At 38.4% G+C, this 18814-nt stretch overlaps 1 protein-coding gene across 7 annotated transcripts in view; it reads left to right on the plus strand.

Moving 5' to 3' along the window:
- The window catches only part of PDZD2 (PDZ domain containing 2), a 511304-nt gene that overhangs the window by 295571 nt on the left and 196919 nt on the right, over positions 1-18814 (plus strand). The window contains exon 1 of one of the 7 annotated variants that reach the window (XM_074207988.1): positions 9532-9768. The exons of the other annotated variants lie outside the window; for them this stretch is intronic. The gene's annotated coding sequence lies outside the window, so the exon portion shown is untranslated. Of the gene's footprint in view, positions 1-9531; positions 9769-18814 lie in introns of those variants that run through there. 7 annotated transcript variants of the gene reach the window in all.

Genomic DNA, 18814 nt, shown 5'->3' on the forward strand with positions numbered 1-18814 from the left:
CTGCCTCAGTTTTCTCATTTATACAGAGGGGATAATAATAGGTTCTATCTAATAGGGTTGATAAAATCAAATGAGATAACATAAGTAAAGGATTTCTCAAACCTTAAAGCTACATATAATTTAATTGCTATTATTATTATTATGATTATTTTAAAAGTTGACCAAAGGATGATAGATTTTGAGTTAGAAGGGTTCTTTTTAAGGTCATTTAGTTCAAACCCCTCATTTTGGAGAAGAAGAATCTGATCCCTAGAGATGTGATTTGACTTTCTAAGTCACACAGGTAGCAAATGACAGCATGTTCACTCTCTCTCTCTAATTCTTTGCCTTTTTCTTTCTGTGTCCTTCTCTCTGTCTCTCTCTTTATATGTGTGTGTGTGTGTGTGTGTGTATGTGTGTGTGTGTATGTATATATATATATATATGTATATATATATATATATATATATATATATATATATATAATTTCATTTGGCAGAACCAAAGGTCTAGAAATTCATTAATGGAAACATGAAAAACGCGAGAGTTGAATTTTTCAAGTTTTCTAATGAGAGTGAAATACTTGCTATCTGGTTTTATGGGGAGAGAGAAATAGATCCACAGGGCTTGATATGTTAGCCTCCATCTGTGGGTTCTAGATGTGTCTGTAGCATGTACAAGCATTTATGAACCCTGCCCTCAGTAAGTTTTCCTTCAACAATAGTGCTATACAGTTTGGAACTACGCCAAAAAGCTATTACACTGTGTATACCCTTTAGCCCACTGATTCTATATCCCAGTGAGATTAAAGGAAAAGAATATATATGTATAAAAATATTTATAGCAACTCTTTTCATGGTGGCAAAGAATTGAAAATTGAGAGGTTACCCATTCATTGAGTCATGGTTGAACAAGTCATAGTATTTGAATGTGATGGAAAACTATTTTGCTGTAAGAAAGAATGAAGGGCATGGTTTCAGAGGAACCTGGGAAGAGTTAGTTGTATGAACTGATGAAGAGTAAAGAAGAACCAGGAGACCAATTTATATAAAAACAACAATACCAGAAAAGACAGACAACTTCGAAAATCTTAGAAACTCTGATCAACACAGTAGAGCCAACCATAGTATCTTTATGATGAACCATACCACCCACCTTCAGAGAGAGAGAGATAATGAATTTATGGATTTACAGAGTACAGACTGAGGCATTCCTTTTTTTGTTTGCAAGGGAAAGGGAGATGGCTGATGTAGCTATGACTAATTCATTTTGCTTGACTATATGTTTTTGTAATGGTTATGTTTTTCTTGCATTCTTATAAGGTGAGAGGAGAGGAGATGGGAAGGAAAGGATTTGGAACTGAAGATAAAATAAAATTGGATTTTTAAAATTGTGCTAGAGCCCAGGACCAAGACCTGATAGAGTTTGCTGTAAAATTACTCAAAGGATTTAGAACCAGGAGAATTCACAAGTTATGAGTGAGAAGCCATTATCAAATTGGGTTACATTTGTAAATAATTAAGTCAAACACATTTTTCTGCTTTCCTGTTTCCAATAACATAGTGCAGTGGGTAGCAGGGAAGATGACATGAGCAAGCTTAGTTTGAATAGGAATACTTTCCCTTTCTAAATGTGCTGGCTCCTTTTGCCTACAGCATCTCTTTTGAGCTTTTGCTATTTTTTTGGACTCTTCCTACAAGAATGGGTAACTGCTTAGGCTACAAAACATAACTCTTTGTTTATCTGGGTCAGTATTTCTTGCAAGTCTTTTATTTCATTGACTCTTTTTTTTCAGTGCTATGTTTGGGGATTTCTCTTGGATGCTTAATCATTTGCTATTCTCAGTCTGTACCAACTATTATCCTTGAATCTCTCCCAATGGAATCATCTGGAATCTTCCCTTAGGTTCCTGGGCTTGAATTAGGTGAGCTTTTGCCTCATCTTGTCAAGAACTAGAACGTCTATGTCACTTCCCTTCTAAACCATGTTACAGTCCATAATCCTCTCCCACTTTCCAGTATATACTGTCTTCCCCCATTAGAATATAAACTTTTTGAGGGCACCAAAACCTACCATACTGCCTGGCCTACAGTAAATACATAATAAAGACTTTATCATTTATTCATGTTCCTTCCCTTTTTAGTCAATTGGATATAAGTTAGCACCAGGTCTTAAAGCCTGATATTTAGAGATCATATCATTTTAGATCCCATGACAGAATTCCCAAAAATAAATTCCTTTTTTGATGGGGTCTATATTAGTTAGAAAAATGAAGTTAGTAAATGCATGTTATGAAAAGTGAACAATACTTCCAATAGGATAGTGGTGAGGGGATCAGAAGTAGAGACATTTTTTCCCCACTGACAGAGTTGGGCAGTCTTTCCTTAGACTACGCCAGCCAAGACTGTGCCATAGGTTCATAATAAGGATGGGAATTTCAGTGAATGCTGGGGTCTTTCCAATGTTCTGCCTAGGAATGTGCCGAGGTGTGCAGTTCTAAAAATGTAAATAACTGAGACTTCCTGTTTCCCCCAAGTTAGAGTTACCTCTTCCTGAGATAATTAGCTCTATGATTGGGTTTGTTTTTCCATGTTGTACTTGGGAAAAAATGTTAATTTTATAGGCATATTAATTCAACTCATTATTAAACAGTAATTCAGAGGCTATTGGTCTGCTGAAATAAAATAGGGGTCAGTCCTTACTTATATCCTGTTTGACTTCGATATTCTCTGCCATTTTGTAGGAATATTCTTTAAACTATTGCATAGTTTTAAGTCACACAACTTCAGGTTCAGGGGTCAGAGGGTAGGAAAGTTGGATATTAATTGATAGGACAGAGCTTACCACTTGCCTCTTTCTTAGCTCCTCCTTAAGACTGCTTCTTTTTTTTTTAAGATTTTTTTTTTTTTTGCAAGGCAATGGGATTAAGTGGCTTGCCCAAGGCCACACAGCTAGGTAATCATTAAGTGTCTGAGACCGGATTTGACTCAGGTCCTCCTGACTCCATTGTCGATGCTTTGTCCACTGTGCCACCTAGCTGCGCCAAGACCGCTTCTTTTTAAAAAATGCTAAATGGGACTTGTGATTTCATTAATGTAGGAACCTTCCTTTCCTGATGTAGAAGGACCTTTACTCCACAACTTGTGGTCTTAGAGAGATCCCTCAGATCCAGGGAAGGTCACATAACTAAGGTCAGCTCTTTATTCATTATGAAAGTGACTTCTGGGGTGGCTAGGTGGCACAGTGGATAAAGCACTGTCCCTGGAGTTAGGAGTACCTGGGTTCAAATCCGGTCTCAGACACTTAATGATTACCTAGCTGTGTGGCCTTGGGCAAGCCACTTAACCCCATTTGCCTTACAAAAACCTTAAAAAAAAGTGACTTCTCATTGGAAGAAAATTAAGTAGTGTGTATCTAGGCTTGTGGTCAGTTGAAAGAAAGGCAAGACATGAATGGTCAGAGCACAAGAGACATGGCATGATGAAGATTTAGGTAAGAAAAGAAGACCTTATATGATTTCCTCATTCCTGCAGTAGTTGGAGCCAAAGGAGAAGCTTAAAAAAAGATTGTGGAAGGAAAAAAATTGAGTCTAGGCAAGATCTTGGATCCTGGGGGATGGATAGAGTTAAGGGGAGGAGACAGAATGCTCCTAGTCAAAAGAAGAAATTCTAAGGAAGGGACCTTTCAGAATAGAAACTAAAAGAACAGAAAGTAAGGTAAGTATAAACCTAGAAGACTGTGAAATGAGATTCACCAAGTAAACCCTGTTAGAACTGCAACAGGAAAAGCTGGGTGCTTGTGCTATCAATTAGGTTTTTTAAATTCATTTGACAAATATTTCTTGAGCATACCTGGTATATTCAGATTGCTCTAAATGAAGAGGTCTTTACAAAGAAGCCTAAGGAAATAGTCTCTACTCTCTCTGAGTTGACCTTCTTTTTTTGGAAGTTTTGACATGCTCCTATTCAACACTTTAGTAACATTTTTTGAGGCAGTGATTGATTAAATACCAATTGAGGAATCAGGGCAAGAGGCATTATCAACATTTAGAGAAGAGGGATGGAGCATTATGGGTCAGAATGATCAAAAAGTCTTTCAAATGAAGGCCTTTCAGATGGGCCCTGTCAAAACGAGACTGATAAAGGCACAAAAAGAGACAGAAAATTGTGGATTCAAAAGGACCAAAAATGTTTTTTCAACTTAAGTTTTTTAAAGGGCGTTTATCGTGTGTGTCTGTGTGTTGATGGCAGAACTTGGAAGGGAGCCCCATCTTCTAATTTGCTGTCCTAAATTCTCCTTGCTTACACAAGCCCAAAGGGTGTTTCCCTTGTCTTTGCCTATCATCATCTTCCATCATCAAATCTGGGAACAAACTGAGCACCTTGTTTGCTTTTCAAAAATTTTGTGAGTTGTTTTTGGCCATTTTCTGACTGTGGGTGAAACTTTAGTCTTTTCTCCTGAGGCTCCAAGTAACTTTATGAATGCTATCCCATGGCAAGCAGCCTTTTCTCCATTTTATGGCTAGAAAATGCAAGGTTAAGAGGCATGCTGCTTGGATGGTTGGTTGATTTACCTTAGGTTAAATAACATGGGTCAGAGGTAAAGCTGGGAAGAAAACTCAGGCACCTTTGCTGTCAAGGCTCAGCTCTCTTGTTTTGGTTTACAGTTGTTCATCATTTGCTACATGAAATTTTTGTCATGTTTTGAATGCCAACTGTGTCATTCTTGTGTTTTTGCTCACAGAACAGTCATCATTGTGTCTGAATACTAGCATGTGTCACCAGATCATTATTGGTGATGATAATGTGGGAAATAAAGGAGAGAGAAATAACCAGCATGGGGCAATGTTGTACATGGCCTGTGCTACCTCTCTTCTCTTCCTGTACCTTAAATAAATATATAATATTGAGATTGTTGGCTCCCCATTATACAATGGAATACTGTATTAGAATCATGGAAGGTTGAACTCAAAGTCATGTCAAACATAGTTCATCCTAACCTTTCCATTTCTTCTAGGACTCACCCTTGCTCAGGGCATGGTGGATACAGGACTTTTAATTGCAATAATTGTAATGAATTCAAAGAACAACAGTCATCAGAGGATTTTTTTAAAATCTTTGGCAATTTCAGTGTACATTTCTTTATCATTCTAGAATTTTGGAGAGTTTATACATTTTAATGTCAGTTATATTTTTATGATGGTAGATTTAGAAATGGAAAGAATTGGGGCGGCTAGGTGGCGTAGTGGATAAAGCACCGGCCTTGGAGTCAGGAGTACCTGGGTTCAAATCCAGTCTCAGACACTTAATAATTACCTAGTTGTGTGGCCTTGGGCAAGCCACTTAACCCCGTTTGCCTTGCAAAAATCTAAAAAAAAAAATGGAAAGAATTTCAAAGGTCATTGGCTCTAGTCCACAGGAGTGATCCAAAGAGGTTAAATGATTTGCCAAAGATCATCCCGTAGTTAATAGCAGAGTTGGGATTTGAATCTGGGGCAACTTGACTTAAAATATAGTTTTCTTTTTACTACAGCAAAATCTTTTATCTTGAAAAATAAGAGGGGCTATTGTATAAATATAAAAAGGGAGAGAATATTGAAAATGGAGATGTAGGACTCATGTATGTATCTTGATATTGCTATTTCTAGCAAATCACTATTGAATTGAAGTTGCTTCATCTGTAAAATAAGACTGTTGAGTGAGATCCCTAAGATCTCTTTTACTCTTAAGTTGTTGTTTGTGAATATAGCACATATTGTTTTTGCATAGATTCCTAGTTTTGAAACTACCTGTGATCCTGAAATAGGAGCTAGAGGAATGATTTCAAACCCCAATTCTACCACTTACTATCTATGCATTTGAGTTAAACTCTCTGGCTCAAAATCTGTTCATCTATAAAATGGGCATTGTACTAAGTAACCTCTAGGTTTTGCTTCCAGATCTAAATTTATGATTATGTGAAGCGAAGCCTTGGCCATTGCTCAACTGATAGGAGAACTGGAGCAGAGGTGAAATAATTTTCTTAAAGTCACACAATGAATTCATGATAGAATACCAAGCTAACATTGGAGTAAACATTAGGAAAATAGTTTGACCAAGACCTACAATCCCCTTCCTTTAAAATAAAGTTTTAACAAAATCAATTTCTTTCTACTTAACTCTAAATACTAGCAGAGGTCAAGTTCTAGATTTGAGGAATGGAATTGTTCTATGACAGCATCTTGATGTTGAATGTCCCAGAGAGGGGTGTAAGAAAATGTAGGTTAGTCTATTGAACTGAATCCTAGGTTGAAGAACAACATTTAACATCTTTGTTCTCTTTCTCTCTTTTAGCTCATCAGGTAAAAATAAGGCTTACATATCAGTAATTTTGTCTCTCTATTGTAATTGCTTAATGTATAAAAAGGTTACTTGTTTTCTTCTTTGGGGATAATATATGAAATTGTTGTGAGTCCTGGAAAACTGATTTAATTTCCTGGAAAACAAGTGATGCTAAACATGAAAAAATAAAACTACTTTCTAAAACATTTGTTTTATTGGTTCTAAAATATATATATATATATATATATTATATATATAAAATATATGCATTTTTGTATATTTCTCACTGTCACATATCATAATTTATCCTTTCTCTTCTGCACCATATTCTTCCTTGTAAGACTATAACCAAGCAAAACAAATCAACACATTGATTGTTCAGTGTTTACCACTTCACTCATTACCTATCATCTGAAAATTGAGAGGCATGCTTAGCATCATTCTTCTGAAAACATGATTGGTTGTTGCTTTAATCAAAAGTTTTGAAATCTTTCAGTGGCATTTTCTTTCACAATGTTGTAGTCATCCTGTAAATTGCTTTTCATATTTTCATTTTGCACTGCATCAGTTCATGCAAGTCTTGTGAAGATTTGCTTGAAGTGATATAAATTCTCTGAATACTTCACATTCATAATTCCTTGAGGCTCAATCATATTCCATTTACATTTATGCACCACATTTTTCAGCCCCCCCCCATCAATGGGAAAACTTCTTTCCTGTAGAAAGGTGCTGGCTTTTGGCACACATTTTTGTATACATGGAACCTTTCCTTTTCTGACCTATCTCCTTATTAATACAAAATGGCTGTATTAAGTTACCTGAGTTCTTCTTTTTGTTGAGTTTGGTGGTTCCCCTGTACACACGAATCCCATATTTGTTGAAATTTCAGAGAAATGGATGGCAACTGTTAACCTGGGCAAGTGGAAATGGGGCTAAAAGAAGAAAACAACTCTTGTAATTTATTCAGTCTATTCGTTCTGCATTTTTGGCGGGTGTGAAAATCTGTGGAATTTCCTCTTCATGAGACATTCCAAACCCTCTGGTGAAGAGGATTCAACTTGCTTCAGTGAGTGCTGATAAATAAGGTCTATTGAACATACTATCTTATGTCCACCACAGAGAAATTTAAAAAGGATAAAACCCCAGTTGGTAGTTTGGAATCAGAATGGAATTCATAGAGAAGATATAGGTGTATTGCAAAGAATATGAAATAGATGTGAGGAAACTGGATAGGTTTATGTGGTTTAAAAATTTTTTTTCATCACTAATGGTTGAATAGGCCCTCTTCTGGTCATTGTGGAAACAAGACTTAAATGAGAACATGGAAGAACATGCATCTTTTGTTCCCAATATGCACAGTTGTGAATGGGATTTGTCAATCCTATGTTAACTGCTCTTCCCTCTGATCTTGCTACTCTGTGTTCTATTTACATAAGCACTAGACAAGAACCATGCGTTTTGGAAGCATATATTCCTGGATGAACATGAAAAACCCTCTTTGGAGTTCTGTTGTGCTATTTTTACTTTCATTCAGACCTAAATGGAAGCTGGATGATGTATGTGTGTTGGTTTCTGCACCCCTATTTTTTAAATGTACTATTCCTTGGTCAATGACTGTTCTGGAAACAAGTTGCATTTGAGCAGGGTGTGAAACTCTTTAATGGAAGAAACTTCTTTGTCTATTCTAGTCTGTGTTCAGAAATAAGAACTGAGGGCTAAAGAAGAGGAAATATGGACTAGTAGAAAGAGCTCTACCATTGGAACTGGAAGACACTCAGAAGTGACTTTCAGAAATGCCTAGGTTTCCTCATCTTTAAGGAGGTTAGACACCAGATGATCCTCACTAACATTCTATGAGTGCCTGAAAAGTTTGAATTCTAGGATGCAGTGAATTCTAACAAACTTTTGTTAATGAAGTAACACATTGTAGTAGAAAAGACAAAAAAATTGGAATCAGGAACTCTGAGTCTGAGTTCTAGGTGTAGGTATATGACAGAATAAATTAAATCATCTTTTAAGGTCTCAGTTTCCACAATTGAAAAACGAGGACTTTTTAAAAAATGAGATTAAGTAATCTAAGGTATTTTCCAGCACTATATCCTAGGAACCCATAGTTTTTGTTAAAAAGAAGCGAACTGATTTGTCCTTTGTTTCTATGCTAGTTGACTGCATGAAAAATAACTCAGCTTGGCTATTTAACTCTATGAGTTCCTGGTTATGATTATTATGTAATTCAGCATGATCTCATTTCTCTACAAGAAATCCAATAAATAAACTTTCCATCTAATAATACATCCTTTTGTATTCACATTTTTGTTTATTGCATGTGATGGGCCAAATGTCCTCAGACTAGATCAATGGATGACAATGAGAATGGTCCAAATGGAGAAGGGGCTCCTTTGGAATAAGTCCTCAGAAACTTAGCTATTATCAGTGGATAGAAAAGATTCTCAATGGAATATAGGTTAGATTAGATTGGAGACTTCTGAGGTCCTTTCTAACCGGAGATTGTCTGATTCTTTTATCAAAAGGTATGAGTAAGGGGGGCAGCTACATGGCACAATGGATAGAGCACTGGCCCTGGAGTCAGGAGGACCTGAGTTCAAATCCGACCTTAGACATTTAATAATTACCTAGCTGTGTGGCCTTAGGCAAGCCACGTAACCCCACTGTGTTTCAAAAAAAAAAACCCCTTAAAAAAAAGGTTTGAGTAAATAGGGATGTGAGATGCTAGAAATTCTAGAACTTGGAGTCAGAAGAACTAGGTTGTTAATTGTGTGATTTTGGTTGCCTATCTGAATCTCTTGTTTCCCCATCTGTAAAATGGGAATGATAATACTTGAGTTTAGGGCCCAGAGTTTTGGTGAGGCTCCAATGAGATAAGGTGTGTGAAGGCATTTTGTAATTTAAGTCATAGTATTGGTCTAAGTGAGGATAGTCCCAGTTGAATGCTTTTGGCTCGACTGTATAGGTGGGAGTCCTTTGTAACTGCAGCATACTTGCAGAAGGTGGGGGGAAAGATGGGTTCCTCCTACCAGGATGTATTTTCCCCCCTTGCACTCCCTGTGAATTAGAGCAATTATTAGCAGCGTGGTTCCAAGAAACTGGCTGAGCCAAGGCTGGCTAATTCTCTTACTGAACACAGTTTAGCTGGAAGCAGTCATAAATGAAAAATGATCTGAGTGCTGTGGGTGGGGCTCCTGAGTACAGGAGGTGAAGGAGGAGGGTGGAAGGAGGGAGGGACTGCCTGGCGAAGAATCTCTTCTTGTGTTCACGAGAAGCATGGATAGCTGACAGGAAGTCCGGAGGAGCTCACTTGCATGGTTCACATTTTTCTTGATAGTAAGCAACCTGGGAGTTTTAATTGTTGAAGGGAAAGGAAGAAGAAAAATAAACTTTAGGGCCTGTTCTTCTCAAGTGGTTGCTCATGGGAAACAGAAGACGCTCACCTGTCAAACTCAGGCAGCAGGTAGGCTGGGGGTGTGTTGGCGGGGGTAACAGAGAAGAAAGTGTATAGAAGATGAAGGGTCATCAGGTGTGGGGGTTGTGTATGGGTAATTATGGAAAATGTAGGATGCGTTAGCTCCATGGAACACCCAGCTTCAAGTTGATCTGTGCCAGCTCATGCCTTTACAATGATGAGATGAGAAGGAATCTACAGCCAGTTATTCATTCACAAGCCAAAATGACAAGTTAGTTTTACTTTTCCCTATTCCTTTTCCTTTAAACATGTATGTAGTATCTGAGTTAAGATTTACAACAAGTTGGCAAATGCTAAATGAACTGCAGACACTGTTGGACTGTGGATTAACTCTGCTGTGGATCAGCTGGGAGCTGGGAAAGTCTGGTAGGGACCTCACTAGCTTTTTGCATTTGGGAGCCAACCAGGTGCAACTAGTTCTGTGTCAAGTCCTGGAAGAGAGGAGGTGATTGTGCCAGGGCTGGAACATAGTCAGGGAATGACTGGGATCCAGGGTGTAGGCTGACAGCACTTAGACTTTCAGCTTTAAAACACAATCTTGCCTCTGTGCTTGGAACTAGAAATGGCTGAGCTGTCTATGGGGCTGCCCGGAAGCTTGGGAAACTGAGATGGTGGCTCTGCCTTTTGCAGGTGGGGGACAAAGAAACACTCCAGGTGGTACCCCGTTGCTTGCCCTGATGCTCAGCTCATTTAAGGATTCAACAATGATTTTGGATAGTGGATATTTAGATATTAGTGCCTCCCTTCAGAAGCATCCTTTTTGTTATTCAGGTTTAGGATTGACAATAAGAGGTAAAATAGATGAGAGAACATTGAGGAGCTTGGTCCTTTCCATTGTCATAGTCCTGAAGGATAGATAGACCTGCACCAGAGAGGGGGCAGAGTGTGGTATAGGAAGAAGCTCAGTGCTTCTGGTATCACAGAACTTGGCTTCCAGGTATACTTCTGACACTTCCTTGGTGATCTTGGACAAGTCACTTAAATCTCTTAAAGTAAAGTGGGGGAACAAGGAGTGAAGAGAGGGTTTGGGATGGACTAAATAGTGTTAGAAGATCCCTTTCCTCTATGTGATCTGTGATCTACAATCTGGTCCTTTGGTTAGAAATGGCAAGCTTTCAAGAAGAGTAGTTGGAGTGTTTGTAAAATTCATCAGCAATGGTTCTAGTCAGAAAAAGAAAAAAAACCAAAAAAACAACTCATCTATCTTCTGGGTGTGCTCAGGGCTAATTGGAATTTGAGAACTGGGTTTCTGTAATAGAATTTCCCATCTGCACGTTGTGGACCGCGGTTGTGATTCACGTGAGCAGGTGTGGCCTGTGGGAGCTGTTCTCAGTTTGGCAGTGACTGTTTATGACTCTCCCACTTTGGCCTGAAGGATTAGATGGTGGCTTTGCTCAAAGAGATCAGCCCCACATATCATTTCAAAGTTTCTCTACCCCTGGACTTTCTTTTATTGTTATTTTTAAAAGTTGATAATATTTTATTTTTTCATTGCTTCCATTTCCCTGCTTATTCTATTTGTTTGCCTGAAGAACTATCTTTATAACAAAGAAAGAAAAGGAAAAAAGAAGACTTTCAGCAAAACTAACACAGCAATCAAGTTCAATATTATCTCTAATATTTTTACATCATTAGTTCCCCACTTCTGCAAAAAAGTGAAGGAAGTTGAGTTTTCTTCTCTAGGCCAAGTTTGGTCACTTCGTTAGTGTTCAGGTTTGATTTTTTCCACTTTCCTTTTTTATTATTGTAGTTATTGTGTATTATTTTTCTTGTTCTTATTTCACTTTGTGACTACTTGTACAGATTTTCCCATGTTCTTTCTGTACTCTTCATGTTTACAATTATGGCTCAGTTATATTCTATCACATCCAAATACCATAATTTATTTTGCCATTCTCCAGTTGACCTACTTGGTTTCCAGTTTTTTGCTGCCTCAAAAAATGCTATCATAAATATTTTGATATATATGGGAACTTTGTGCCTTGACCTTCACTGGATTATACACTTAGCAGTAGAATCTCAGGGCAAAGGGCATGGGTATTTTTTAAGTTTCTTCATTCCACTGAATTTGTTTAATGTTCTCAAGTTAGGCTGCATTATAGGAAGTTGGTCCTTCTATGTGCCCTTACGTTGTTTTCTTCTTTTCTCTGTTATCAACTCTTGTCTTGTGTGGATCTTCTTGTCATTCATGCAGTCCAATTTTTGTTTACAAAAAGTGGCTGAACTGGCTGCATTCCAGTGCCTGGTTGTGGTGCTCCTGATCTGGCATCAGAGTCACCATCTTTATTATTGTTAATGATGACACTCTAAGTGTGATAAAGTGACACCTGAGATAGCTCCAGAAACTAGAAGGCACAATATTGCTGGAGCTGATCTTGATTGTTGTGCTATTTGACCTATTAAAGATCATACCCATTAGATCTGGCAAAGAAAAACTTAGAAAAATGAGAGTTTACTCTTATACCAGGCATAAGAAAATGGAATCATCCATTTGAATAAGATTTATTTCACTCCCATACCCTACTTCTTCTTAACAATCAGCAGGTTTCAATAGACTGCTAACTTGCAAATAGTTTAGGAACTGGTTAAAAAATAGTTTGTATTTTGTGCTCTCTTTAATAGAGTGTAGATTTAGAGCTAGAAAGTATACAACATGATGTCTTTTTTCTGTTAATGATGGGAATGTAATGTGATTTTTTTTTAAAATTATGAACTAGCCCAGGAAGGGTAAGTTATTTGCCCAAGTAGTAAGTGACCATCTTTGAGCCTAAGACTGTGGTCATAACAAGTGCTTTTTTGATTCCATATTCTGTGTACTTTCCATGGAGTTAACTTCCTCATTCTCCCTTTTCCTGCCCACTACTTAAATGTTGACCAATTTTAGGCTAGTCAAGGGTATTGAATTTGCCAGTCTGAAACAAGATTTTTTTTAAAACATCAAAAAGAGCAAGACTGAGTGGAAATACTAAATTTCAGACAATCTATTTCATCTTTTTCCAAGGTGCTTTTCAATTTACTTGAGGATCCTAGGTTGAGTTTTGGAAAGACCTATAGATATTAGCTAGTCTAACCTCTTCATTTATTTTACAGGTAAGTAACATGGGGTTCAGAAAAGTGAAGCAATTTGCCCAAGGTCATGTAGCTCATAAGGCAGGATTCTAATTCCTCTGTTTCCAAATTCAGTGTCCTTTCCACCAGTACATGCTGATGTCTTCTTTCTCTTTCTTTCATTATCTTTCTCACTGTTCTATTTTAAATAACGGGGGGGGGGGGGAACACACAAAAAACTGGTGATGTCAATCCTGTTTAACTTCAGTTTTCTTAACTGTGGAAGCACAGTTGCTTTTGAATTAAACTGAAATGTGTTCTGTGACTGCAGTGACTTTGTTACTGACTGAATTGCTTTCACACTATAATGGTTTATGTAAGGAGATGACAGCTTAAAGCCAGAAATTAAAAAAAGACTTGCATGAAATCAGTTTCTTTCCAGGTTCTTTGGACTCTTTGTCCTCTTATTGTTCCAAAATTGGATGCTGACCCTGAGATCTCTCCCTGAAGGAGGTTGAAGCTAGGACATTGAGTAGCAGTTAGAAACCAGTCAGAAAAGATGAAAACATCAGGGGAGGGCCCCATAGGAGTCACAGCTGGGGATAGCTCATCAGAGAAGATGAGCCACACTCATGGACAAGTCACGTTGTCAGAGCTGGGAGGGGCAGGTCCAAGAGTTTAATTTGCCAGGTGAGCCGTGTGGGAGCCTGTGCCTTGTCCTGTGTTTGGAACAAGGTTGGCTCCAAATATAGAGATTAAGCAACCTGCTGTTCCTGTACGCTGTGGAGTTTCAAACACTGACAGAAGTCTGATTTGCTTAACTTGTGCAATTCACCTGGAGCCCAACCTGGGCTGTATGGATAGCAGCTGAAAATTCATAATATTTGAATGAGAGTTATAAGTTTGCTTGTGGTGATGTAGGATGTGGCTGCTAAAAACTGAGCAACCCCTAATGTGCAAGGGAGCTTTGGATTTCCAACACTGTGATGAAGGAAGGGAAGAAACCTCTTTCTCAACATATTAAAAAGTAATTATGACCATTGGCTTCTGAATCTAATGGTTCTATCATCCTTGGAATAGGAAAAGTGGTTTCTCTCTCAATTTCTTTCTCTCCCCCCTTTTCCTTCCTGCTTCCCCTTTTTTCCCCTCTCCATCCTCTTTCCTCCCCTTTCTTCATTCTTTTCTCTTTCTTTCTCTTTTTTCTCTTTCTCCTCCTCCTCCCTCTCCCCCCTCCTTCTCCCCCCCCCCCACTTTTCCTCTTTCTCTTCTTTCTCCTTTCTCTCTCCTTATGAGAACTGGATTGATATGGTATGCTGAAAAGGTTGCTGCATCTGACATTGGGTGGCCTGGTTTCCGATCTCAATCCTGACCATTTTTGAAGCTCAACTTTCTTATCTGTAAAAGGTTCCAATGACTACCCTGCTTCTCTCCCAGTGTTGCTATGAAGAAACCAGCTTGAAAATCTTGGGGACTACAGGAAACATAAGTTGTTAATAAAGAAATGGAGATTAAAAATTCAACCTTCATAGAACAGTATCATTTCCTCTATTGCCATGGCACCTCCTCTATGTGATATAGAAGAAGATGAAGAAGAGAAGAAGAAGAAGGAGGAGGAGGAGATTGGAAATCTCTACTTCATCTATCTGAGTCCTTTCTGGGACACATGCCTTGCCTTGTTTGGGGACTTTCCCAATTCAGTCCTATATAAATATGTATTTGTATGGTGATGTCAAGGCACAGATGACCACAGAAATGTGAACGAGGTGTAACTTGGCACTTTTGCACCCACAAAAGCAATATAAATATTTGTTTTAAATGATCCAAATAATTTGCATCTAACTTCAGAGCTGTCTCTGAAGCATAAAATATGTTTATAAAATATGTAAATCAAATCATTCTTAGAGTCACTCAAGGTAACTTGGTATTTTTTTTTTTTTTTAGAGAGACTTGCTTTGCTTAATCTTTTTTGTAAAATGAAGCATAACCCAATAATTTATTTGCTAGGAAAAATCTGTTTGAATTTTCTTAAAGTAGGACACACATTAATTTTCCAGAAACTCTGCTAGCCTTTGATGGAGTGTATAGAGACTTCTGTGATTTAGAAACTGTTTTTCTTTATTCCAAATTGGAAGATGAAAACAAAGCTGGAAATTGGCATAATATGCCCACTGACAGGTAGAGTTAGATGTTGACTGACTGACAGAAATGTGTTCCTCTTAGCACTTAGAGGAATAAAATGTGAGCCTGATCCTAGTGTGTGTCTACTCCTTCCCCTCCACTCCTACCCAGATCACCAATTGAAGTGCTTCTGGAATAACAGGTTCTGCCTGCTCATAGCTTGTTGGTGGCTTTGGGAAATAGTAATCACAAAATAACTTAGCTGTTTCCGTGTGTGACTTGAGTTTAGGTCCACTGGCCTCTAAAGGCATTAGAATAATGGATTGCAATCGGGGCAAATCTAAAACTAGGGGCAATGAATAGGTCTCACTTTTTGCCTAGAAATCTGGTGATCTTAGAAATTGGAGCAAAGATCATGTTCTGATACAAGCTTCCCCCTCCCCCATCACTTCCAAATAAATGTTCATAGTTCAGAACACTTTGACAATATTAAACTATTGTGAAATCAGAAGCTAAGTTGTTTTTCCTCAGTTGTTCCTCCTGATCTGAGTTAGTTTGATGAGTCTGCTCCAGGCCCCAGAGTTGGACTAGTGTCTAGGATGATAGATCTAATATTGTCCTGATCACTCCTCTACCCAGAAATGTTCATTGGCTCCCTATTGGCCATTGAGTAAAGGCAAAGAAGCTCTGATGTGTTATATTCAAAACTCTCCTCAATCTGACATCATCTTATCTTCCCAGGTCTATCTTACTTTCTATCACACATTCCCATCTACAGTCAAACCCAAGGACTTCAGGAAATCCTTTGTCTCATGAACATTCTATGAATTTTTCCACCTACTTGCTTTTTCTAATACTGTTTCCTGTCTGTGGAATGACTCCCACTGCTTCCCTTTGCCTGTTGAATAATCTTACTCTTCTTTAAAGCTCAACTCATGCCACCTCCTCCATGGGGCCTTCCCTTCCCTTTGATGATGACAGCCTGCTGCCTAAGATCTCACATAAATCTGTTTTACACTTACCATGAAATACTTTTAGTATTTTAAAGATTATTATACACCTAAAATGATGCTGTCATTTCTCAGCAATATCCCCCCTCTATTCCCTTAATGTAATATTTTTGTGACCAGCACTCACAGGGTTATAAAATCCTGGGAGAGCAAGGAGCTCATTTTATTTCTTTCATAAACTTTGTCTCCCTTTTCAGCTAATATAGTACTTTATATATGACGTTTACTTTGTGACATCATAGGATAGAAGATTTAAAGTTTAAAGAGACCTCAGAGGCCAGGAAGGCCAAACCTCTCATTTCAGAGATGATGAGTAAATACTGGAAGGTTAAGTGATTTGCCCAATGTCATCCAGGTGGCAAAGTTGAACTCCAAAACTGGTTGCATGACCTCAGTGAGGGCATTTTGCACTGTTTCACCTTGCTCCAAAGTTTTTAGCTAAATGAATAAATGATATATTTTTCTCAAGATCTGCATCCTTGGGGAAGCTAGGTGGCACAGTGGCCCTTGAGTCAGAAAGACCTGAGTTCAAATTCGGTCTCAGACACTTAATGATTACGTATCTGTGTGACCCTGGGCAAGTCACTTATCCCCATTGTTTTGCAAAAACAAAAAAAAAATCTACATCCTAAATTTAAAGACTGTTGGTGAAATCTTATAAATGGAAGAGATGGACTGATAAAGTAGATATTTTTCCTCAAATCTGAACCCATTTAGGTACGAGTGGTTTCACTCCAGGGCATCAGGGGCGTATGTGGGTACAGGCTCATGGAAAGGGGGCATTGAAAAATTCAGATGCTCTTAGTTGAATAGCACCATGATGTGGCTCAAGGATTTCTCACCAGGGCTATAGTCTACTAGGCAGGCAGTACTCCCTTTCTTGGAGTAAATCCTGACCTCTTTTGGAGATGTGGTCTGCTCCTTGCCAAGATACCCTGGGCTTGTACTCACCAGATTCCATGTTGGTATTGCTCCTATTAAGAGCCAGCCAGTTAATTCCCCTAGACCTCCAACAGTTGCTTGAGAGGGAAATGGATTCAGTGTTGACAAGAAGCCAATTTGTTTTGAAAACAACACAGGTATTTATAATAGATGCAAGAAGGTTTTTGGCAACCCAACCAAAGAAGTCCTGGAAGGGAAGGCATAAAGTTGCCTCTGTCTTTTTGGGGAAGGCTCCAGACTAGAAGGTTTGGGGGTGGGGAAGGAGAGCCATGAGACTATAGATTCAAAGTCTAAGTTCTCTAAGCAGCCCTGGGACAGGCCTGTACTTGTTGGACTTCAGTTTATCCCTGAAGGTGGTAAAGAATGTGAAAAGAGAATGAAATTCTGAGGGCTAAGGAATGCATACTGGCTTAATCTTGGTGTATGATGATTTCCTTGGCACTTGGATTTCCTAGGCTATGAGGTGATGGAAAGCCTGCTGTTTGTTTTTCATCTTCTTGAATCCCTAATTAAACACTGTGAAATGAACTTATTGGGATAACTAAGTGTGGGAACTAATGTGTGAGTAAATGTAGGCTCTTATTTAGGGGCCTCTTATTTAGGGTTCAGGAGCATTTTACTCAACTAAGTCTATTGCCATTTACAGCTCCAGAAGGGCTGATGGAGCCAGCCTGACCTTCTGACTTCAGAAGCAATCTCGGCTACTCATAAAACCTAGCTGAGAATCATTTATTCAGCCTTACAAATAGTCAGCCCCCTCTAGCCTGAATAGCACGGAGAATGAACAGAGACAGCGCATCCTGAAAATCTTAGTGTGGTTTTAGGCTTTAAATTTTAAGGCCTTTGGAACATTTGGTATTTTGCTTTGGCAGATGTTCAGTGTTCTTGAGATTGAGAGTCAGTAAGATGTGATGGTTAGAGTAATGGACTGGGAGTCAGGAAAACTATAGTTTAAACTAGGCTTTCAATAACACCTGGCTCTATATAACTGGGCTATATAACTGGCCTTTGGTTTCTTCATCTGGAAATTAAGGTATTGGTGTTGATGGCTTCTATGGTTTTTTCTAACTCAAAAAAATCTTCCATCTTTTGATTTTACAACTTATAGCTTATAATTATAGTTTATTACATCATTCATATATCTAATTTCCATTTATTTTTCTTCTTCCTTGATTCTATTGTCAGCCTTTTGACTATTTTCTTTTTTTAAATTTGCAAGGCAATGGGGGTTAAGTGACTTGCCAAAGGTCACACAGCTAAGTAATCATTAAGTGTCTGAAGGCAGACTTGAACTCAGATCCTCCTGACTCCAGGGCTGGTGCTCTATCTGCTGTGCCACCTAGTGGCTCCCTTTTGACTATTTCTTACAGTATAAGTACATAAAACACATTTATTCCTATAACTTAACTTTCATGACTAAATTTGGCTGCTGTGCCTAGAGGGGAATTTGAAAAAGTATGCTTAGCTGGTAGACTTCTAATACTTCCAAGGCTGACTTAGGCATTCAGGCTTATAGAGGAGCTCTGTTATAGTAACATCTCTGTCATAGTAACATGGTCCAGCAAAATCTGTCCAGACCTGGACAAGAACAGGAAACTCTTGAAGACTACATGAGAGTTTTGAAGCGATAGTATCTGGAAGTGGATTTATTCCTATTTTTTGGTGTGTAGTGAGTATGTGACATTGGATTTTGGGTATCTCCATTGACTGAACTCTCCATCAAGATCACTGACATTTTGTGTTAGATGAATTATACTTTCTGATGATACCACTGAGTCACAGTCATGGGCTCTAGATTAGGATTGTGACACTTTATTTCCTGTTCTAAGCTCTTTCTCAAATGGGCATCTCCCTCTTTGGGGTCATTGGCAAGTTTCAGGTCAAGTCAGCAAACATTTATTAAGTGCTATTATGGA

Source organism: Macrotis lagotis, chromosome X, assembly GCF_037893015.1.
Source record: "Macrotis lagotis isolate mMagLag1 chromosome X, bilby.v1.9.chrom.fasta, whole genome shotgun sequence".
In the NCBI taxonomy this organism is placed as follows: domain Eukaryota; kingdom Metazoa; phylum Chordata; class Mammalia; order Peramelemorphia; family Peramelidae; genus Macrotis; species Macrotis lagotis.